This window comes from Sipha flava, unplaced genomic scaffold (assembly GCF_003268045.1).
Source record: "Sipha flava isolate LNK unplaced genomic scaffold, YSA_version1 369_pilon_pilon, whole genome shotgun sequence".
In the NCBI taxonomy this organism is placed as follows: Eukaryota; Metazoa; Arthropoda; class Insecta; order Hemiptera; family Aphididae; genus Sipha; species Sipha flava.
This window is the reverse complement of record NW_020273075.1, coordinates 279336-305419: the sequence shown is the minus strand read 5'-3', so window position 1 is coordinate 305419 and position 26084 is coordinate 279336. Positions and strand designations below refer to the sequence as shown.

The window sequence follows — 26084 nt, the reverse complement described above, 5'->3', positions numbered from 1 at the left end:
CGAACCGTTACAAATATTGCGGGTTAACGTTCTTAATTTAAAAGCGAACACCTAATTTATCATGCGACAAACTAATACTATATAATTGTTACTTGGGCTAAAAATGGGCTCTACTCTACCATTTACGGTATTTAAAAAACGTTCCTTTTAAAATTTTTCCGAAAAGTTCCCTCAAATGCTCAAATGTTTGGTCAAAATAATTGCCAATTTTTAAATTTTAAATGATTTTCGTTTTACAAACTCATGTTAAGTACCAATTATACATTATGTGTTAAATATGTTATATCTTATTTGTATATAAATATATAGCTAATTAGTTATTGCATATTTACGGTGTCAAATACGCTTACACGGATAGATCAGAATGGTATGCTTAAAATTGAATAAAGATCATAGTATTCCTCTCTATGTTTTTTGCCTATTGTTACGGGAATCCGTCTCGATTTTTCGACCGTAAGACTGCCAATTTTTTCTAATATTTATAAATTATATGTGAGGTTCGGATCATGAAGGGCCAATAACCGCTATGACCATAACTGACGATTAATTATGTGTTTTTGAAATCGAAATCTCATGCAGTGTAGTACCGTACATAATTGCAGGAAAAATAAATGGTCACTGTGTATAGGTATACTTTGTACAGCGCCGTCATCAATCATCTCGTTAGATCCTGAAACATCATCATGGTCACACCGTTGCACCAACAAACTCGTGGTCATCAAAAGTGTAGAATCGTTGTCGTCGTCTTCAGTGGTATTTCCGGTCTTGGTTCGAGAATGAAAAAAAACGTATAAATCGTCAGGCAGCAGTGTTTTCATTCACGACGAAAAACGCTAGGGCCTCTGTATAAGTATAATATTCCAGAGGTTCTCAAACTTTTTTTTTCGCGTACCACTTAAGTATATTATCAATCAGTCGCGTACTACTGATGATTAAAAATTCGTAAATCAATCGTGTTTAAATTACACTTTGTGTAATTTTTTTCTCATTAATCCAGGTATTGTAGTTAACGATCTTGGTATCATACTAGATCGGGCACTAATTTTTATTGGATATATTGAAACAACTTGTTGTAAGACTCTGAAAACATTTGATTTCATTATAAGAGTTTCCGCTGAATAAAAATTGTTGGCCTTTCTTAAAGTATTTTATTATACTTTAGTAATATATATTCTAAAGTATTTTGTTGTTATTTGGAACCCTAATATGGCCACTAGTAGGAATCACATTAAAAGGGTTCAAAATATATTCTGAAGTTATACTGCTTTATCATTAACTTATATGGTCAATATTATTGACTAACACAGTACTAGGACTATTAAACCTAACTGACAGGCGTGTATCAGTCAATTTGTTATTCAAACAAAAACTCATTGATGGTTAGTTATATTTATAAATATATTGGTTCGTTCTATTGATTGAGTAACGGCTCTAGAGTTTGCGAGGCTCTGGGCAAAACTAATCTTGGGTCTTATAATTTCTATTAATAAAATATTTTAAGTTCAGTTAAATCTGAGCACAGTTAAAGACTATTTCAGAATTAATTATTTATAATTTGAGGTGCGTGGCCCTAGGCAACTGCCCCTATTGCCTCTTCCTCTCGCCGTCCCTATATTGATTGTCCTGAACTTATGTACCAACTTAACTTCAAGACCCCTAGTTTCCACTTAGGTTAACATTATCCTTTTTTCGAAATACTGTTAATCACTAACTATTCCTGTAATAAGCCAATGATCGAGATGATGTGCACTGCTAATGAATATCCGTTTGCCTATTTTTGTTAATAATATATATCCTAAGTTCTTCTTACCTACTGTTAAATAATTCCATAATACTATTGTACTTTTGGGCCACGGCTTGTTCTGTTCAAAATAAAATTTATACTCGAAATATGTTTACTACATAACGTGTTTTTTGACTCATTATTATAATAAACCGCGTGTTTTATCACACACCATGGCGATATTTCATTAGTACTTTGTACGTACTATATACAAAAATGAATTATTATTATTGTTATAGACCGTTTTCTACCTTGAAATTTCTCAACCTGGCATTTATGTGTACGTGCGCACAGCGATTCATATCAAAGCCGGTTTCAACTTTCAAGTAGAATACGCCAACATACCTATTACCTTTGTGCCGATAAGTGTACATGGTTTCGAAGACCTGGACGAATACTAATTCTTATCACGTAAGTTCGTCGACGTATATTGTTTGTTGTATGGTTGTACGGTAACCCGGTAATCGTTTATAATACATTACAGTGTACTAGCTGTATTCGTGTTGTACACTTTTATCCTTGTATATACTCCTTATATATATCCTATATATCCTATATATCCTTATATATACGACGTTTTCAATCGAATTTTACGCAGAGGCGTATTTTAGGGGGAACGAAGAGGGCGATCGCCCCTCCTGAATACATATTTAAGGAATTAATTATACGAGTATGTGAGATACACATTACAAATTCTTTTAATGTGGATCATTTTAAAATGAAATCATACTACGCGTGGCTGTAAATATTAAATTGGGCTTTTTGTCGGGTTCATACTTAGTGAAAAATCAAATAAAACACAAGCATAACTTTCAAACACAGACAGGTGTTAAAAAAACTACACAAAATTCGATTCTAAGTAGATCCAATATTAGATTAAAAAAAAAACCGCAAATATTAATCATTCACCAGATTTAAATATTACCAAAATTTGACTTGTAAATTTTGAGCCTGAATTAAAGAAAAAATTTGAGTCGCCCTTCCCCTCCCCTCTAGAAGTAAGTCTAAATATACCCTTGTTTTCACGTTAAATTTTTGAGCTCATGCCATCATTATGTGTATTAAAATCTTCGTCGTCCGATCTCTCGGTACCATAGCCAAAGATAAGAGGGTTATGTTTTCATACGTTCCCGCGTATTGTCGGTGTGGTAACTGGATTCTGATGTTTTTGGAGTGAAAAAAACGTAACTTGTCATTTTTTTTTTTACCGCCCCGGCGCTCTTCACTGTGCAATCGATGGATGTATACGTACCAGGAATTTCCAAAATAGTATACAATATGGACGTGAATATTATAATGAACACGATGTCGAATATAATATTCTTCAGTTATAAAATATGTGTGTTCATAACGTTGTGCCCCGCAACTGGTTTTCAACAGTATTAAAATGGATTTTTTTTTTTTATAACTCACTAAAAACGATCTCTGCTACCTGATATCAATTATACATATTATACACGTACACATACACATTATAATATATTGTAATGCTATAAAAAATATACTTACACACACATACGAGCGTACATGTCTAGTCGTTGTTGTTTCATATCAAGTACGTATAGATCTACACGAAAAAATTCTGGAGTTGAAGAGACAAAAAAAAAATAAAAATTCAAATCCTGCCTAAGGTTTTATTTTGTTCTGAGATATATTCATGGAAACTCGTCGAAACACGTTCGGTAATAAATTCTACCCACGTCACCAATATATACTCGTATATCGGCTAAACAACGTACATGTACATACACTCTCGCACATGCACATACATGTATTAATATATCGTTTCTTGTACCTATATAGCACGACGAGTTTTGTGAATCTATACCAGGGGTAGCCAACTTTTATAAGCTTGTGATCGACTTATGAGTTTTTCTAAAAAAAAAAAAGATTGCTACTGATCAATAATGTATTTTCTATATATGCTTGTTACACTTCCTTTATTTCTTTTATTTAAAATATTATTAGGTAATAATAACTTCAATTTTACAATTTTACATAACATGTAGTTTTATACGTTTTATCAATTTATAAATAAAGACTGTTATTTAACACAAAATATATATTAGATCACATACACTTTACCTACATAGGTCCTCGATTTCAATGTATAATTGCATTTTTCATAATTTTTTTATTACTTTTACTATATATTGTTTATATTAATTGTTATTAATCTAATTTTTATATTCATGGGTCGAACAAAAATATAAAATTTACAAAAAATAAATAAATAAATAATTTATTTGTTTTTTGAAAAAAAACGAAATAAAAATGAAAGGGAGTCGTGATCAACGTGTGTTTTTGCCACCTTTGATCTATAAGAATAATTTTATTCTTTATCTAAAAAGAGGCACCTTATCGATTTTATCAGGATTTCGTAACACGTAGCAATCGATCACTCACATCGACAAAATTATAAATGCATGCTTATGCTTTCTGAAATATATTTTAAACTTTATATAGAATAGTGCGATGTTTTACTTAAACTTTTTAACACGAATCGGACGAATGTGGCACCCGGGTTGTACGTTGACATTATTCTCAGTAAATACGCATTTATGTACATGGATATAACATATATATTGGTCACAGTTTCAACGTACGTAACGCGATTATTTTACTATAATTTTGAATGAATTTCTCACGCCACTCGGAAAAGTAAAAAAATAAAGAACTGCTCATGAAATGAGTAATTACAAGGCATTGGAAGAGAAATATACTATCTTATACATTGGTTCACGAAAATAATATGCAAAACTCATGAAATTCTATAGTTGTCGAAATACCACGCACGGGATAAAAATTTAAAATTTAATCGAGTAATAAATTGCATGAATTTGAGAGAGAGAAACAAACGACCGACGTTTGTCAATTGTTTTTTCAGACACGCCTATGATGAACTCACATACAACTTAACTAGAGTCTATTATATATGTACAACATTTCTCAGCCGCATGTAAATGCGAAAAAAATGCGGTTTCCACTTTTTCACATATTTTGTATTTTAAATTCTCCAGACGGACTTGTTATACATTTCGTGTTTACTCTTGCACTAGGTATACGAGTATACGTGTACACACCTATATGCGTGCACGAAATCCGTCGGTATACCCTGTGTGTACACGAATCCGACAGTGTTTGTGGTTTTCGGCTACATACCAGTGCGCAGTGTTCTCAGATGGACGACGAGGTGCGTTATTGTAAACCTAAATTATACGTACTATCAAATCTATGGGAACCGTATGCTACACGGGTAGTTATTTAAAATTTAAAAAAATAAACCTTACCCTGAAATTTCTTAACGATGACAATAGGCCTTAGGCCTAGTCTTACGCGTCTGGTAAAATCGTTATGTTTTATATACATACAGATAATACATACAAGCTGAATAGTATATTCGGCTTTTTGGATTAGTATATGTCGACAGCACGAGAATTGCTGTGCCGTGAGACATGCCGCGTGGATTCTAATGGAAAAGCATATACCTGTTGCAGATATGAAAACCGATAGAATGTGGATGTATATATTTGTACGGCTTAATGGTTTGCTAGGATTTCGCTAATTCTTCGAGATGACAAGGCCACTTGGATATCTAGTTATAGGGAAAATATTATTTGCAGCACTGCGCGCATTTATAACATAATTTATGTATAAATGTATTCATACTATTTCCTCATAGGTTTTATTCCGGTACGCTCAGGCATATTTAAAGTTTTTGTGTATTACTGTACGCATTTATTTTTCTCGATTAAATGATCAAGAACTACACTTATTAATTCAGCAATTGTACATAATTATTCAAAATGGAATAAATATTAACCGGATTACGAAATGTATTTATTTATACTGTATATCATGGCATGATAATGTTTCTTTTATCAAAACTATATATGTATATTATACGAAATGAAAGCGATCTCGTCAATAAACACAACGTGCGCACGCATGCCCCTATCGATTCGTACATATTATTCGATTTATACGCATTATAGTTTGAGATGTGCTTTTTGCAGCTAAACCTTCTGAACATTTTCGGAAAACGTATTTAAATACATCAAAGAGATAACGTGATTTTACCACCGTTTTAGTCAACAAACCAATATCGTTCAAGTTAGTAATTGCTTTTTTGATGATTCCAATGAATAAAATTTTATTTTACGCGAATTTCCTAATTTAAGCTTCTTTTTTTTATACTGCACAAAATGCATCATCGTAATACATTGAACGGCTTTAGGCTTTCGTATACGCATCATACATCACGCGGTAGATCCAAGTTATGTTGGATTACGTGTTGCGTACGGGAAAAAAACTTCTTCTAAAAAACAAAAACATATATATTTCAATATTATACAGCACATCGTATGAAAAATATCCTTATGCGTGACGTCGTCGTGGACAGTACGTAAAATGCGTTTTTCCGTCTCTCCCGCGCTGGCGTGCATGTGACGACGACGACCACCACCACCGCCGCGGCGGCGGCGTGTCACGGTTGTCTTGGTCGTCGTCGCCCCAGCAAAGAGACGCGACCGAAACCGGATTTCGTGCGCGCGCGCGTCTGTTTGCACGCATATTATAATAATACACATGAATGTCGTGTGCAGTTGTGTGCAGTTGGTTGGCTGCGGCAAAAGAATGGGAAAAAAAAAGAACTGGAAAAAAAATCAAACCTCGGGGTAAAACGATTGCGGGCACGAAAACGGTTTTTGTACACAGCATATGTGCGCCGGACGTGCACGCGATACGCGGAGGAGATACTATGTATTACATTATTGTGAGGAGAGAAAGAACTGTGAAAAAAAAAATTAAAAAAATAGAATTCCTACCAGGACAAGGGTCGCAATTGCGTCCCAAACTGTGCAGCGCGAAGAAGGATTTCAGTCATCTAAAGAGTACTCAATGGTTGCACGAACACTAAACTACGGTTGCGGGGAAAATGGCGGGCAAAAAATTGGTTCGAAATCTTGGTGTTGACTTCCTAATGGCGAGACGCGTGTAACGATAGACTGACGGGACTAGAAAAAAATCGCTGTATTGTTGTAATCGCAACATATTGTGCTCCTATTTGCAAATTATTTCGTTCCGTCCTTCGGCTCGTGTATTATTTTCTTCCTGTACACATACGCTTGATGCAAGGATAAAATGATATATGTTTTGCTTTTCAATATCGTTTTGAGATCGTATGTTTTGACTCGCAGATTTCAATCCGAAACGTTTTTATAGAATCCGATCATCCCTGTTCCGAACGATTTCGCGCCGTTCTAACATAATATAATCACGGTTGTTTTTCAACGTTTTGCGCATTCGTTCTCGAGGACGTACGACGTATTTCTGCAGTGAACGCGAATCCCGTATATTTGTTAGTAATTTTTTCGTACGATTTTGTCTGTCCTGAGACTTTATATTGGCTCAACGAATAATATTAAATAGAATGAGTTTTATCGCGTTCATCACTCGTATAACTTAATATTTATAGGTTTTGTATCCTAGTACCCGTTAAATTATGTTGTATAATATTTTCATTGTTAAAAATTTCAAACTGGATTTCTTTGTATTACCATATTATAGGGTTTCTAATTATTTACCATGTACACATGGGCTGGGTTTCTCAAAAAAAAAAAAAAAAAAAACCGGATGTATAAAAACGTATCTCTATGTATCATAAACTCTCATATTATAATACAACGTGTTCTACACAGCCATTAGATTTTATTGAATGTGTATGCGAAGCAGCATGTTGTTATCCATTTCATAGGCCGTTACATTGCAGCACGTGTCCAAGCGCAGCAGTCAGAAATGATTCTAAATCAATCGGCTGCGCAACCTTTCGCAGACGTTAATGACACACACACACACACATATACAAATATTGGAACATAATTTTAGAAACGTATACACTAAACAAAACGTAAGTACACGACCCGATAATCCGTAAACTTTATCGTATTAAACCTTTGATTATTGTTCGCTTGTCCGTATTAGATATTGGTAAATTATTCGTTATGTCGCAAAAATATCGCACCACTATTTTCTTAAGCTATCGGTAAGATAGTAGATCGTTACTGTTTTCCACTCATCTTTTGTTTCACGAATCGCCCTTCCTGTTAACAAACACTGATATTGTTATGGACATTAATGATATAATTCGTCGTTGTATTCGACATAAAACAGATATTCAAATATGTTGTACGTGGTTATACACTTATTATGTGTGATTTGGTTTTTATAATTCGTTGCAGTAATAAGAACGTTCAATTACTATCAACTTGTGAATGATTTTTTTATTCATCCAAATTCCTACTACCTATATATATATATATACTATTATTGCTACATTGTCAAGTTAACAATGATATTATGTACTATATACACTGTGGGCTTGTAGTTAATAATAACAACTATTCACATTAATTTATATGATCACTTTGGTAGTAGACATATATTTTATATACACATATATATACACACATATACATATATATATATATGTGTGTGTGTGTGTGTGTGTGTTCTGAAAGTAGATCAGTTGACAGTATAAAAGAATGAAAAGACGACATAAATAAAACATTTTGACATTTTGTCGTTTTAATAAACACATAATTTCTATTAAATTTATAAAAATACAAATGTAAATAAAATTAAATGGCTCTTCCACTAAAACCTATCAATTAAATATGAAGTACTATTACTAGAGGGGTTCCCTCCCTCATGCTAAACAAGCCATTCTATTATATTTGATTGTATCATCTCATTTATTTGTTGTACTTATTTATATAGATTGTAAATACAGTTTATTTAATAAAAAAAAAATAATAATAATAATGTATATTTATTAAAATACAAAATATCCAAAATACTGTTTTGCTATGCACTCGCGTGCCGTATCATTATTTATTTAGTTAATTAATTTAATTAATGTCTTTAAGGTTCAAGTAAATAAATGGCAGTAGGTATGACCGAATAAATTGTGACGAAAAATGTGTACGACTATACATCGGTTCGTCATTATTCATTTGTTAAAATTCGTGATTTTCGCAGTACAATCACGCATATTATGATATCCTTGGTGATCAAACGAAAATATCGACGTCATCATAGATTATTTTGCTATACATTTTCATATAATTAATGATGCCAAATTATTTCGTCGAGCTTGCAGTTGTATATTATACAGACGAGCTCGTTCAATATTTACAGTTTACTCTTGCCTGTGTACGGCCTACACAAACGTTAAACGTTAATTATAAGTCATTAAAATAAATAAATAAATATCATGATAATCGATATGGTAAAACGTTTAACGACCAACGTATGTGATGACCCGTGTACGATTTATGATCGAAAACCATAACAATTATCTGTCTGCGTTTGGACAAAACCGTAATCCATATTCACCGTATGCTTGTTTACTATTGTACAACTCAACACTTTACACATATATTACCGGCAAAGTGTTGAATTCAGTATTATATGGAAATATACTATAGTTATTATGCTATTTTCACTCTAAACGCAGATCGATGGATTTCAACCACAAACGTGTTACAAATAAATGCGAATTCCCAAGTTAATTTTGAAATAAGATACTTATATTTTATACGAATTTATTATTTTACTTCCATAAATTTAAAGAGTTCTCGGTTTTCCAACAAAATTATCATAAAGCACAAGAAGTAGTAGTTTAAGATTTCAACCGTGGTAAAAGCTGCTACGATTATAATTTAATATATCATACACCAATCCCGCAATAGGATTATGCTGCTAACCAGCCGGGGCTTCATTGGGTTTTCTTTAAGCTTACACGTGTTTATACTATTTTAAATTATATTATAATTTGTTTCATTGTAATAAATATTTTTTCAGAAATGCATGCTGATAATAGTTTCATGCGTAGTGTATAATAATATTTTTTTTTTTTAGAAAGTATAATATTACATAATCTAAAGTTTTTTAAGTAAGTAATTTTAGAATGATATGAAAAGTCGTAATAGTGGGAGGTTCTTGGTGAAATTTCTTGAATAAGGATGTTTAATTTATAGCATTTGCATTGTTATATTAATATTAGTGTTTTTCCTTATGTATTTAATAAGTCTTTTGGCCAGTTTTGTTTAAGACCACGGGGTTGACCACGGAACTTTATAGTGAAAAAATGTATCGACATATTCAAATAAAATGATTCTTGTAGAAAACTATAATACTGTTCAAAACCCGAATATGATTTTACTGCAATTCAATGTGACGAAAAAAGTAATATAAATTTGATTTAATTTGGATATTCACGGTCAAATTATTGAATTCGATTTAGATTTTCAATGATTATATTTATATGTATATACGTATTAAATAAACGGTATATTGGTACATTACCGTTATACGCGTAATCACAATTCAAACTAATCCTAAATTCGACCAATTGTATTTATTACAATGTATAGTTGCATAGTGTCTATATAGTGTATTGATCGATAGTCACAACAGAATAAATCGTAATTTTAATGAAGCATTTTTAACACGTACACAAAGGGTTGAGGGAAGGCTAAAAGGCATATGCGGTTTGTGGACGTTTTAATTTTTTCCTTACATCTCGGACAATTCAAATACTTCGCCTCGGTTAAAAACCGATTTTTCGGTCGTTCACATCATACGCGAATCCGTACCCTTACGCCTTAGTATGTATCTACTTATGGGTTACGCGTGTACTGTTTATCGACGTTTACCGCAGCTCGGTAATGGTAAAATTGTTTTTACGTATGTCAAACCGCATTCGTTAAGTACACAATATATTATTATGTAATATTATATATTGCATTAATATCCGCACACCGGACTAATGTATCGGGACCGATAGTGTGTTCACCTTCGCGATGAAGCTTGTGGTCAAACCATCATCGTCGTAACATCGCCCGGGAAGACCGTGCACTTCTGTACTTGTTTAATATGTAAGTACATACAGTAATGTTCGAGAAACGTTGACGTCGATCATCGAACTCTCCGGACGGATATTCGTCGAATCGCAATAGGGACGCTTTACGTTTATTACGTATGAAACCATACAACGGTTTAACCGTGTTCCCCCGTGTAAAATAACCCTGATCAACTGTCATCGACTCACGCGACTTCCACGTGGTGACATACGAGTATACATAATATATTCGCGTTATTTACGTGTGCTTGAAAATACTACTGCCCACATTTATACTTTCCGATCTACTTTAATTTAAATTTACTGGAATATTTTAGCCCTTTTCGGGTTCGGTGCGACACGTCTGTACATCAGTCATATGTATACAGCTGTGTATACACTCGTATATACAACTATCCCGCAAAATGTCTGTATTATTAGGTTGAGACATAAATTGCCGCCAGGTATACTGTTGATCCTAAGCCTTACACAGATCTATATATTCATATTGAAAACAATATATATAACATAAACACACACACACACACACACACACATTATATATGGGTATACACATCGACACATTGGAAAACGATGTACGTATGTACATACAGCGTGTTGGCAGTATTTGATACCTACACCGACGGTCGTTTTTGAAAGTCGACTCGTTATGATAAATAACTCGAGTTAACACAATTAAGTATGTATACCGATGTGTACAATTATATTATAACATACACACACACACACAAACATGCAGCTTACCCGATTACGCGCGGCGTGTAAAACGAGTAGTGCACGAGCGTGCACATTACCGCCACAGAGCGATCGTATTGATGCTGCTGATACTTCATTTCACCTTTGGGATAAAAAAAATAAAAGACACAACTCCAACAATAATAAGTATTATTAAAATAATTATAATGTGAACATGTATTATGTACATATATGCATAACAGTATGTGTATAGATATTTATACGTTTTCAATTACACACTCTCGCGCGTAGGTATACGAGTATACGAGTATACATATTGTACGTATGGAATGTATGTATTTATACGTAATATATTATACGTTTATTAATATGACGTCTAAATAAATCACACGATCAAGGCTTCCTATACCCATCGTTGAAGCGATATAAAAACATATATATATACACATTTAAATAAACAATAAACATAAACTCATCTATTACATTTATAGTATTTGAATTTTCAATCACAATAACATTTCTATGTGGGAGAGGGAATGTTACGAATAACAGTATGTTTTAATGGACATTGTGGCTTGTTAATATGAAACCAGAAACATAAAAAGGGAAGCTTTAGGAGTCAGATCCTCCAAACGACTTATAACTAATAAAATCATGACATCGTACGTTTAGATGTAAACGTTCTTGAAGTTATCGGATTCGGGAAATTATAGTTGGAAAATATTAATCGGTGACCCCAGTGTTATACTCGTTGAACGCCACGAAAACGGTATAACCCGAGCCGCGTTAATGATCTCTGTTTACGACCGATCGACAGTGCCGGTCGAACTAATCCTATACACACATACACGATCCTTTAGCGATTCGATGTACAAAACATTCGCGCGCGTACCGCTTTGTAGAACAATGCGATCGGGTCAGGACGTTTGCGTACCGACGAAAACAACAGTTTCGACGGACGCGTGGCGGTGAATTTCGATTTTCTTACTCCGTTTCGCTCTTGTCCGATACGTTTTCACGCACGTAGACATGAACAAATGTAATAACGATGCTCGTTATACCGTCCGCGGCCGACACACTGCGCGCGTGAGGGGCAATCGCGTTCGGCCGGAGGGCAAAAGACTCGGTGTCGAACGACCGCGTACGGCACATCGACGCACGCCGTCATTCCGGTGGGGTCCGGGGCGGTAATCTTTCCGACGTTATCGTGGGAACCGACCGCGAACGGCGACCGGAGACGGGTGGTGTACACACGATGTACCTGCCGTGCACTCATAGCATTCGTGTGCGCGTACAACGAACGTTGCGGTCCGGTATACCACACGTTTAGGTACGCGCGTGTGCGTAACACGGGGGCGGATTTTAGGGATGGCGTAAAGGCGATCGCCCCCCCCCCCCCCTCGAATCCGTATTTAAGGAATCGATTTTTATGTGAGGTACACATTTCAAATTTTTTTAACGTCGATCATTTTATAACGAAATCAAATTACGCGCGGCTGTGAATATTGAATTGGGCTTTTTGTCGGGGGGTCCGTATTTAATGAAAAGTCAACTAAAACACATGCTTAACTTTCAAAACACAGATAGGTGTTAAAAAAGAACTGCAAAAAAGTCGATTCTAAATGGATCCGACATTAGATTAAAAATAAAAAAACCACAAACATTAAGGATTCATCTAACATTTTACTTGTACATTTTGAGCCTGAATTAAATATTGAAATAATAAAAATTTTAAAAGTTATTTTAAATTTATTTTTAAATTAATTTATATATATATATATATATATATGAATTAATTTAAAGTTTCGTTCAAAAATTATAAATATATTTGTTAGTTTTGAACAGGAGGGGATAATTTCTCCCTCTGACGCCTTGTTCGGTCATAATGAGCTGCGATCTGCTGCAATTGCATCAATACTATATATATACTATACTATGGTATTTATAATCAATGCTAATATATATGATTGTACTGATCACAACAATTGTCCATGTTACTGTTAAAATGGTTGTAATACTTATATTATTTATGCACGAAAACATCACGACTCCAAAAATATTTATTATATAGATTACAACATAAAGTTCAACGCGGCAAAACCATAAATATGTTATAACATAACGATAGATGATGTGATCAGCTGATGGCTGACACCGGCGCGGAATTCGATATTTTTGTATAGATAATACATTCTGATATGCCTTTTGTACAACCATGTACACTATAACAACCAAACCAAGACTATTTCAACCGTACTCTATGTGTACTTAAAATATAAAATCCTTCGGTAGACATAATAACAACCTTAGTCGCGCTAATATACGCGATGAATGAGATCTGGACAAAGTCAATTGTTCGGGTCGTTGCGCTGAAATGCACGCGTCATGACGATTACGAATTGATATATTACTTATTGTTCCATTAAAAATCCATTACGATTTAATTTAGTCTAATTAATTAACATTAATATATGGAACTATAGGATTTTTCAAATGTTTAATTATTGTAAATTATTATTAGTACACTAAAACATAAGAATTCGAAAGTTTTTTTATCGATAAAATACTTAGTTATTAAATAGTTAACTTAAAAAAATAATAAAAAACACATTATTCGTATCAAACTTGTAAAATGTAAGTTTTTAAAGAATTTGATGGGATATTTATGATTTCAAATACAAATCCAATCGATTTTTACAAAAAGTTTTCGAGTTTTTAATTTTCATTGGGGGTTGTTGATAACTTTATCTATATAATCATATAAAAATACTTTTTAATTATATCATTTAATTTACGTTTTCTTTGGAACCCATAGTTAATGATAATTGTATTTTTAGTACGTATTATCATTTGTTTACGGAATAGTTTTTACATAAATAAATACACAAATAGTTTATATATGTAAATAAATAAATTCTAAACATAAAGTATTTTATATTTATATGGTATAACCGGTTTCGAATAAAAAATGTATTGCCAAGTAAGTTAAAATTGCAATTTTATTGATTTAATATACATCTGATGAAGTATTTTTAATTCAAAACCATAATTTACAAGTATAATAATACTCCAGGCCAAGCATTTATATGTATACGTGTATTTATAAATATACAGTAGATCCTCGATTATCCGAACTTCCGTTATACGAACCCTCTATAATTCGAACGTTATTTCATTTCAATTCATACATCTGATAATAAGTATAATAAGTCAATAATTAATTTCTACTATCCGAACTTTCGCTATCCGAACTCGGTGTGGTCCCAATTAGTAGAGATAGTCGAGGTTCTACTTTATGTATACTTAAACTATTTGTTAATTTTTTTATATATTAATTTAATAACTTTTAATTTTTATTATTTTATTTACATCGATTTGTTGTTCGTATTACGAAGGGTTATCGGCGCGTACTAGAGTTTAATTAAGGTCAATTATTTACATATTTTACGTTTACTTCGTATTCGAAATATTAGCATTATTTTGTGTTTCATCCACATATATATAATCATGTTCTTGCGTAAATCTCTCTCTTATTTTTTAATATACAATTGGAAGATTTTAGATGAAACGTGGTAGTGAATAGAACGCAAAACAATTTAAAGTAAAAACTGAACTAAAGAAAACATTTGGCAAGATGCATGGTAACCTAACGCAAAATTATTAAATCCTGATAGGTATACTATTCTTTGGTTTTTATTTTTATTGTTATCTGACATAACTATGCGCGTATTTATTTTGTTTGTTTAAATCTAATCCCAATCGATTACCACCGATATAGTGTTTAACGCGGAAGGCGGCGAAAGTACAATGAATATTAGATAGTAAATAAATATTTTTCAAGTTTGAACGATGCTCCGAGGGTTTGAGAACATATTTAACAAATAATATACCGTAAATGTCAATATTTATAGACTAACATTTTTCCACAAAGTCTAAATAAAGATTATAAATATCGAATAAACATTGATGATTTTCCATACTGTAACGCGTTCTGTAATACTTGATAATTGTCTGGTCCATATATTGTTTACTGTGTCAATAACAGCAACATTTTTCAATATGTTACTAAATTCGTGGTAAAATTGCAGAGCGTATACATTTAGAAATATTTGGATTGCACACAAAAAAAATAAAACCAAAACTGCGGTCTGAATAAATTATTTTATCACTAGCACGTTAAATCTTACAGTTTTTTAATGAATATACTGACCTTTTCGTAAAAATGTACTCCTATATTCGTAAAAATGACATCATTTCAATACAGCTATCATATCATAACTAAACATAATATTGTATTACAAAATATTAAACTTTGGACTACGCTTGAATGACATTCAACGTATGAGAATTAATTATTAATTATAATACTTTTACTGTATAGTCATTAATATTTGTTCTATTGATTAATATGTACTGGTACCATCTTGATTTAAAGGTTACTCGAGTTTTATGGGCAAAATGTATGTATTAAATATCGTCCGCTATGTTTTTTCTCTCTCCTGACTCATGTATACAAACTAATCGAACTACTCTGTGCTGAAACCAAACACGACGTGACGTGAGACCATGAATTAAAAGAACTTCATCGAAATGTTTCGTCAGTGGTTATATTTTAAACATTTAATAATTATATACTATTTGACAACAGAAATAAATACTTAATAATCGTTTTTATTGCAAGTATCGCCATTTGTCAATAATATAGTATTCTCTATAAAAATTAATTATACTTGTACATACAACAATCGGACATAACGAAATGATAAATGACAGCTCCGTTGTGGAAATAGGTAAGCGTACACGGACGACATTACACCTAACTTAATGTACCGTGCGAAAAACTATTCGATATTTTGTTGGTTTTCACAACCGTGGTATTACGTTGATTACATTTTATTTTAATTTACGTAGAGTAATACATTATTTTATTTTAGAAGTTATGGTTTTGCACTGTATAATCTTATCTATGTATTTACGGAACTAACAATTGTGGTTTTTTATCATTTTATAAAGTCTCACGCGGTACGTCAATCTAATTATACGAGTATTTCGTAGTGATCTAGTGTTCTATGGCCTCCAACATGGAAAGCAAACATTAAATACTTTGGATATGTAATCTCCGGGTACGTATTCAACGGATATATTATATGTGTAATATTATATATTTACTCTTCAAGTAAAATGTGTCAAACACGTATAACAACAACATATTATTATTATACGATAAACAGCTCACGTGTTTATAATCCGTAAGTTTTGCATAAATACACATGAGATCGACATTTTATAGACCATATTTGGTTTAAAATTTCCAACGATCGAACACTGATTTTTGAAGAAAAATGATATTATTGCTCAACGTCATATTACAAAATGATATCATGCATGTAATAAAGTGACGCGGCTTTTGATTTTCGTATGATTTTTTTTTTTTAATTTTATTTATTTTGTGCTCTTCTTGATATTTATAATATGTAAACAACCTAATAAGAAAAAATTCAATGACAACCCCTATGATGCATTTTAAAACATAAGTGTGGATTGAGTTGTAAAGCAGTTTTACAAACATATATATGCATATATTGTATACGATAAGTTTTTTTTTTATGTTTTTAATTTAAATGCTAATTCGCTTTAAAATTTTTCGTTCCTAGTACGCATGTTGATATTAATTAGGTTGTTAAATTCTTATCGAAGGTGACGCTCTTGATAGATATAGTTACTTATCTTCACAATCCCGTATAATCATTATAAACACGAAACGGTGATGCGTTTGTTAAGACGTTTTTTTAACGTTAAAACGTATACTGCAGTTAGACAATAATGTAATTTAATTTAACGAGTATACCACCCGGACGACGTGCGCCATTGATTGTAGTACACGTCGGTGATACAATCGTTAAAGTCTCCAATTCATATACCGAGACTAAAAATACATATTTTATCTTTGCTAATACGTTGTCCGTGTACTCATCATGGGATTTATGAAATTACGAAAACGCATAAAATAATTATTAAAAATATTATATCCGTGTGTTTAATAATAATTAATAAAAACATGGGTATAATAAGATAATTATTATCTGCTTAGTATATATACATAAAAAATTGTGTACTGAACAAATGCTAATAACGCGTTTATATAGAAATTCAATAAACAGTATGTGATATCGAATCGGATTTTAGTGTTTTAGTTTTAATTAAAATGTAATTTTTAATTTTTGTCAGTTCACTGAAACAAGCACTGTCGAATGAATAAATTATGATGTGTTTTATCAAAATGTTTTGCTGAAAAAGATGAATCGTTCTGACTCGGGTTCAACACAAATAATTAAAATAAATGGGTTATAGACGTATTGGGTTTGATGTACTTGGAATTCACATAAACAATTATTACTTAACTAGACTCCTTGAATATTATACCATTTTGTTTATTTTTAAACGGCTTAAAATGTTTAAAACAATGTATTTTAAACACAAATCAATGATATCGTAGAACACCGTTTTTTTTTTATTGTTAATGTTATTTATGATTTCAACAGAGTAATTATTTATTTTTATGGACTTTGTCGACAGTTGGATTAACTACATTATACATAGATATAAAATTCTACGTTTATTTGAATTAAAAAAAAAAAATCGAGACGTTTAAACATTACGTGCCATCCAAACTCGAGTCGCTAAATCGTTGTTTTTATTTAAAATTACTAATTATTCATAATAAAATAATAAAAAATTAGTTAAACATTAATACTCGTAAATTAATACATATATAAATAAATAAACGCTTAGTCTTGAGTATTATTATACAATGCGTTTTAAAATGATTCATCCGATTTCAAAGAATTATATTTATTATAAAATTTGAATAATCAGGTTAGGATAAGATCTACAAATTATTCTATTACATTAATTTTTAAATGTAATATTTATTTTATATATTTCATTTATAATATGAACAGACTCAGACATCGTAAGTCTTCACACGTAAGGATATAACCGGAGCCGAGTACAACCACGCTCAGACAAACCGACGATGACGAAATCTGCGGTGACATGTGAGCAGACGTTTGTATTTTAAATATCTAGAAAATATTCGAGATAGTCAGCTTATAAAGAGCTTAGAAAAAACTATAAACGTCGATGGAAAACGGAAAGAGAAAAAATAAAAATCGAAATACTTGTGCAGGTAGTTGTGATACGAACAGAAAATGTTAATACGATACGTACCCGTGATCTATCCATGTAGAATGCTGTTTCGCAATATTATAGGTATACGTGTTCGGAAATGCGCCTTCCGGCGGCAGAACTATACCGTCAGATAAAACTATTATGGTGTAATCTATTTACGATAGCTACGCGTCGGCTTTTGTCCGATAATATAATCATTGATTATTTGCATTCTTTCATTGACAACCAATGAGTCTAATGACGTATTCACGAGAAATCGCTCTAGGTATTATTGTTTTTTTCGTGTTTAATATTACTTTTGTGTCTTATATAATTTGTTTAAATCTGAATCGTAGTTTTTAAAAACACACGTAACATTGAAATTTCGGTCTCACGTGGACTATGCGTAGAAAAAACGATTCAATAACGGACGAATGTCGCAATAATGGTCGTCTAGATTAGGGTCTAGATGGGCACACTGGAGAATCCAATATCAAAAAACGCGAAACTTTAGTTATATGAAACCGTTAAATTAAAAACAAATAGATATGCACAATGAGTTTCATTAAACAAAAGTTTCTCATAGTTGCGCAACCGCGGTTTCGTGAAACTTGTGATTTTGGTCAGGGCCGTAGCTAGGGTCGGTAGTGCCTCTGGCAAAAGGTAAATTTGCGCCTCAATATTTTTACAATAGCGGAAGATTATCTCCCCCCTCAACAAAAAAAAAAACCACCAAATAGCTACAAATAGCTTTTAAAATAATTTACGTTTTTTTTAAATTTTTTATTTTTTTGGTCACCCAATTTGTTGGTTCAATTTGCGCTTCTACCGCGCTGTACCTTAACATATCAACCCTCTAAAGTCAAAAATATCAAAATTCAAAATATATATACGCAAACAATTTCGAATAAGCAATGCATTTTTATTTATTTAAATTGATTTTACAAAAAACGCGACCTAGGTGTAACTGCGCCCCTGGCCCATGCCCTCTTGCCAGGGCATTTCTACGGCCCTGATTTTGGTTTTAACAATATAATTTCATCATTAATGACAGTTTTTAATTTATACATTGGAAGCTTGTTTTATGTATGTTTTATTTATTATATAATATAAGTATATTAATATTTTAATTATATTAATTTTTGCAGCATTCATTTAACTTTCAATATAATAGTATTATAAATAATATTTATTTTTAGCAATGTTTTTTAGCTTAATAACCACGTAAATATGTAGAAACTTCAATTTATTGTAATAAATAACATAAATAACATAAATAACACCAATATTATCTTTCTTTGTTCGATGAAAAAAAAAAAATGTAAGTCTTTACAATACTGGTATCCGTCTTTGTTACACGCGATCCAAAACAACTGTACTAAATGGTGAAAAGCACATTGAGAAGCTCTACAGAAACTTCGGAATTCATCCTTATCGGTGGTTAATTACTTTGCAGCTGCATGCCTACCATTCTGTCTATCATTTAAAATCGAACGAATCCTATTCGCCTACGGTTCCTTTTTTCATTGCGGAGCCACACAATGTAACACGAGCACATCCTCAGACGACATTGTTAAAACAGTAATCGTTTTAATAGTTTCGTAGGTTCGCGTACAAATACGAAACACGTGTCACGAAAATGTTTTCGTGAAATCGATTTCATAAAACCAGTTTCTCTAGCTACGGCCGGGGCTTGCAGTTTTCATTCATTTCCCGGCCGGACGCAGCGGTGCACATGCGAGCGCACGGGCCGTGTGACCGTCGCACCGCGCGCACCGTCGTCAACGGACGCGCACGACGGAACACAATACGCGGCGCACACAGAGCCTTTTCGGTATTTTTTTTTTCTCTCTTCGGCCAACAATGAACCGCACCGAAGGCACCGCGTTGCTCCGTTAAGGACGTTTTTTCCTCGCATTGTTCCACAGCAGCGTACACATAACATAAGAGGCGGCAACGTGTGCGCCGCGCCCTCCAGGAATTTCGTCTGTGGGGGTTTCTTCTTTTTTTTTCTCCATCATTATCATTCGTTCGTCGTCGTTAGATCAGCGTGTTCAAGCACTGGCTCTTTATTCACTGGCCCTCCCTCCCAGCCCACCTCCTCTCATCCTTCGTGACTGAAGCCCAGAAGTCGTCGGGCTTTTATACGTCGCTTTATACGAAGCATGTAGGTACAGCGGTGAGGTGAGCAGTATATTAAGGGGGCTTCTTAGCCAATTTTTAAGTAATTTTACTTTATAATGTAAACATTGTTTATACTTGTTGAACACAATATGTACATATATATATATATGTACAATAATACATATCATAATGCACCACTGTTTTTATTTTTTTAATTTTTTCTTGTACAACAATTCATAGGTGCTATATAGATATATTACTTTATTATACTATATAACCGTATATCTAACTAAATATAGAAAATATAGGTATAGAAAATGAGTTGTTAATTTTTTTTTAATCCAAAACAGAACCTTCGTTTATATATTTGAAAATTACTTAAAAATTGACTCAGATAACCCCTTTATGTACCACTGAGGTGTAATGGAAACGAATAATGTTGATAATAACAATAATAATAAATACCATTCGATCGGAACCGGTCTGTCGAGCCGATCCCCCCGACCGTACGCGATCGCGTAGAGAGCGCATAGGTATGTTACGGTCGGATGCCATCGAGCGCACCGTCGCCGGCGCACTCCTCCGTCCACTACACACCGGGCGTACGTGGCGCACCAGGTGTTTGCGCCCAGTGCACCGCATGCGTGTCGCGTACGTACGTCGTGCTCGCAATAACGCACGCGCCGATGCACCGAGGACGGGCGAACGGCAGCAGCACGTGGTGTAACGCGGAGCTCGCGATGGCCGAGAGCGCACGAGGAGTAACACGGTTGCGCCGCGCCAGGATCGTATTCGTTTTCGTCCATCTACTGCCCACTCCTCCGGCTTGTCGGTTTGTTTGTCCGTTCCTCCGTCCGTCGAAACCAACGGCAACTGTGGACGGGCTTGTACCGCATCCTCGGCAGCGGCCACCATGATTACCGCGCGCTCTGGGTGGGCACAGCAACACAGGTTCCGTATTCCAAAAATCCCTTCAACCCTCCACCGGGAACATACGTTAGGGTACCGATTACAATGTATTATATATAAGATTTCACGGGGTGCCGCGATTGGGTGACTTCCCCTTCCCGTCAGTAAATCTTATCCGATTCACCTATTGTATCACTTGTAAATACATACTGTAAATACAATAAATTTCGATTCTTAATAAAAAAAATTTATACGGCTTGAAATTTTTTATTTTTTATCCTAATATTCAACATTTTATGACGGAAACAAAGTGCAATCGCCGTTTCCACTGAAGTTCTTAAAATATTTTCTTATTATAATCAAACAGATAATCGCATGTACTGACAATATCGTATGATATCACTGGTAATTGTAGATAAACAGTCGTTAATTAGATACGAGAAAAATGCGAGTCCGTGTAATTTCAAAATTGTGAAACAGGATATTTGAACACGTTTTTATCATTCAAAAACGTTTAATCGTGGCATTATAATATAGAAAAATGTTTGTACTTCTATCGAAATACCATATCTAGGGAAATTAAGTTTGTTGTTGAGATTATTAATTGGTGTCCTGCTGTTCAACATGTCGTACGAATACGTATATAAATAATAATAAAGTGGCGCACGCAGGGTAAATGTTAACGGATCGTAACCCCCATCGAAATTTTTTCCTAGGCATAGAATACTCGTTTATACAATTTTAACATATTTGAAATCGAATTGGTGTTCAATTTACCGCTCATGAAATAATAAGTGAGAGCATACATAATCTACACGTATAACACAGTACATGATAACATTATCTCATAATTTTTGTCAACGGTAATACGTGTAATATTTATACCTTGACCTCCCCCCTTTCAAAAAAAAAAATCTTGTGTGCGTCACTGCAATAATATAATTTACTCTGTGCATTCTTGACCAAAACGTAGCTCATGGCAAATTGAACTGACGATATATTTTTGTAAGCTCTGATTTATCGAATACATTAAGCCACTGAGTTAATGCGCGCGTGCAAATATTTTAGAACGATTATTAAATATTTATACATACATATATATATTAAATATATATATGTATGTATATATAAATTTTATATTTATATATATATAGGCCAAGGATTTTTATCGTATGAATCCGTTACTTGTTTCTAGCTAACAAATCGATTATGTCTTTATGCACATTTTTTTTTTCACAACATATTTCAGACAGTAATGTCTGTGATGATATACACCAAATCGCTAATTTGCAAATGCGTTCCTAACACAAATGAAGATAATGTATGCTGTCTGTGCATTACAATGCGCGGAAACAGTGTTACTACTCGGCATCCAGCGAGGACAAATATTTGTTAATAATACTTTCATAATATTCTATACATATGCAATATAATACTGATTAATAATGAATAAGGCTTGCTTTTAAATTTAAATGCACACTGTTTATTTCATCAGCACGTTAACGTCACGCGAACGGTAAAGTAAAAAACCGACATAACTTGAGTCGTGGCGATTTCTAGACAGTAGGGAATTTAGGGGGGGGAGGGCTAAGGAGACGAATGCTCCTAGCGTCAACATTTTAACAGTTTTAGGGGCGGCAGTTTTATTGATTTTATAATTTTTTTTTTATCACAAAATGTATAAAATTGATTAACGTGTATTGTATACACTTTTTTAATTATTAATGATTTTCTGATAATGGATTATCATAGAAAATTATTTTAAGTTGAATGTGATATGAATACGTATAAAACAAATTATTACTATACAAATTAAAGGTATATTTTTATATAATCTGAGGTGTAAGGTGTAACGTGTACTTAATTTTTTTGGATTTTTTTGGTTCCTATCTACTCGCGTAGGAAAGAAAAAAATTATAATTAAACTGTTTAATATAATTTACTCATGTCATTATTTGATATAATTTTTGAATTGAACAAAACATTTTGAAATTGCATACTGTTATACCTTAGGATATACATCCCCTGAGATCCACATATATTCATATACTCGTATATTCTAAATGTATCACTGTTTCTAGATAAATATGTATTCGAAGATACTCTTGTGATACAAAGCTTATGATATACTTTCGTATTTTCAATTATTATAATTATTTTGATGCAAAGGTGGGTTTTATCACTCACCAAGGGAGGGACTAATGGAGGTTCATGAATTTAGTTAGTTGTTTTTTAAATTTGTATAAAATTTTTAATTACAGAATATGTTTTTGAGTCTCTCATAATTGAGTCATTTTTTCATAATATAGTTTATAGTTTCATAACATCAATAGTAATCTGAAACCATTTTAAAAATATTGGTATATACCTATATATACCTATAAGTAACAACAAAAATGAGATAATTATTTATAAAAAATAAATAAAATGTGTACCATATTCATCAAAGACGATTGACGATATTTTATAATAATTATTAATATATCATATTACATTTGCTTTGTAAAATAGTTAGCTAAGTCCCAAGGGGAGGGGACTAATGCCTCCTTAACCACTCTCTTAAATCCGCCTGTGTTTTGATGTGTAACCGTCGATAATACGCAGTGCATTTACATACATGACAAACGTTTTTTGATACATATTTTATTCACGACGAAAAGTTTAAAGAATGTAAAAAGAAAATAACTTTTTTGAATTCGTTTGAAACCTACACGATAAGTCAATTTACCGTGACCATTCGACATTAATGGATTTGACCGTATTTTTTTAATTGACCAGGGGAACTTCGCCTTCGCATTCGCGTGATGAGACAAATTGTCAGCGCAAGACATTATATACCGAACATATACAATCGACGACGCTTTCGCGTCGCCGCCATTAGTATACGCTCATACACTGTGCTCCAAATGTATATTCGTGACACGCAGTCGATAGTGCAGTTATGAACAAACCAAACGACAGTACATAAATATGTATAATATGTAAGTTATGTGTTTTAAGTAAAAACAAATGTTTTTTTTCTACAAAACTCGTCAAAATCGTATTGTATAAAGAAATGGAAATATTCGAGTACATATATAATCGAAGATTTTAGGGGTTCAAACTCGAAATCGTAAGAAAAAGCATATTCAAATTTCTTTACCCATTTATTCATATAATAATCCATAGTTTTGTCGGTGTAAAAGCTATTAGAGTAATAATCAAATAGGTAAAGGTAACCGAACCTAACTGTACTATTTTTGTTAATGATTGTCGTTATTGTACGAGTAGCTTTTGAAAACCTTAAAAACCGTCTCTTACGTACATTTATGTTGTGTACGCGCCTGGGAATATTACCGGACAGCAAATATTTGTAAACCGCTTTTGTTTCTCCCAAACGAACGTTCTATAAACTGCAACAGTATATTTTACATAACCACTTGTGGTACGTGTCGGCCGTTAATCACTTAATTCGTTTTGTTTAAGCGGCTGATCGAGGGCACTTAGAGCTGCGAAATCGAGTATTTAATTCGATTGAAAATTCTACCGTCATTCTTTTATCCCAGAAGTTTGTAAGAAACCGATGAAAACCGATCGTTTAGACAACGAAAAATTGCGTTCCCGGTCGCCGTACTGCCCGAACTGCCAACGACTGCAGCAGACGGATCGCCCGGGGATTGTTTTCGCTTTTAGCCGATCGCTCGAGAACACATATCGCTGTGATCCAAGCCGCATACGAACGTCGCAAACGGTAATCGGCCTTTTTGCATCCCTGCAAGTGAGTGCGGCTATGCGAGCAACAGATTCGGAACATGTTTGCACAGTTCGTGAAAAAATCTCGCCGGATCGATTGAACCAGCGGCGCCGAACTTGTAAAACTGTACTCGAACCGAATAAAAATACAACGGCCACAAGCCTTAATTTTTACTTTGCATAGAAAAATAATTTTTGATCTCAAATCACAAGTATTGACCATGATCCGTATTAGTCGGACACATACCCGACGGACGCTGTCCGTGCAAACCGCAGATTGGCACCTCTAATCCCTCTGATCGTTTTAAAAACGTATTCAGACCGCGGCCCGACCTAAGCGCAGGGTTCAGCGCCACTGGAGTGAACGATGCGCGTGCGCGCGCAACAGTTGGACGTTCGGTACCAACAAGTTGTCGGGCAATGGTCTATGGTAAATTCCGCCCGGGAAAATATCCAAGTAAAAAAGATACATGTAAATTCCGTACGGAAAAATAAATATTTTTAAGCTGAGCGTTCCGTGACTGTACGACGCGACCGTACACAAAATGTGAACGAACATCGAACAGTCGTCTATCAGACGACAATCGTCAATCAGTCATCACTCATCAGCTTTGCCACATATTGTGTATTTAATAGTTGGAAATATCAGATAGAAATATTATAAATCGTATCCAGTACACGTCCTTAAAGTCTTATACGCTTATACGCTATAATTGCTCAATTTATCGAATCAAAACGTGGTAATAT

General features: G+C 33.4%; 1 long non-coding RNA gene across 1 annotated transcript; it reads left to right on the top strand.

The window, feature by feature from the left end:
* The first annotated feature begins 2028 nt into the window (after window positions 1-2028).
* On the top strand, window positions 2029-25559 carry LOC112687861. Its single transcript, XR_003149021.1, has 3 exons — window positions 2029-2194; window positions 24384-24586; window positions 25071-25559. It is a non-coding gene; the product is annotated as an uncharacterized LOC112687861 (long non-coding RNA).
* Window positions 25560-26084: the final 525 nt, after the last annotated feature.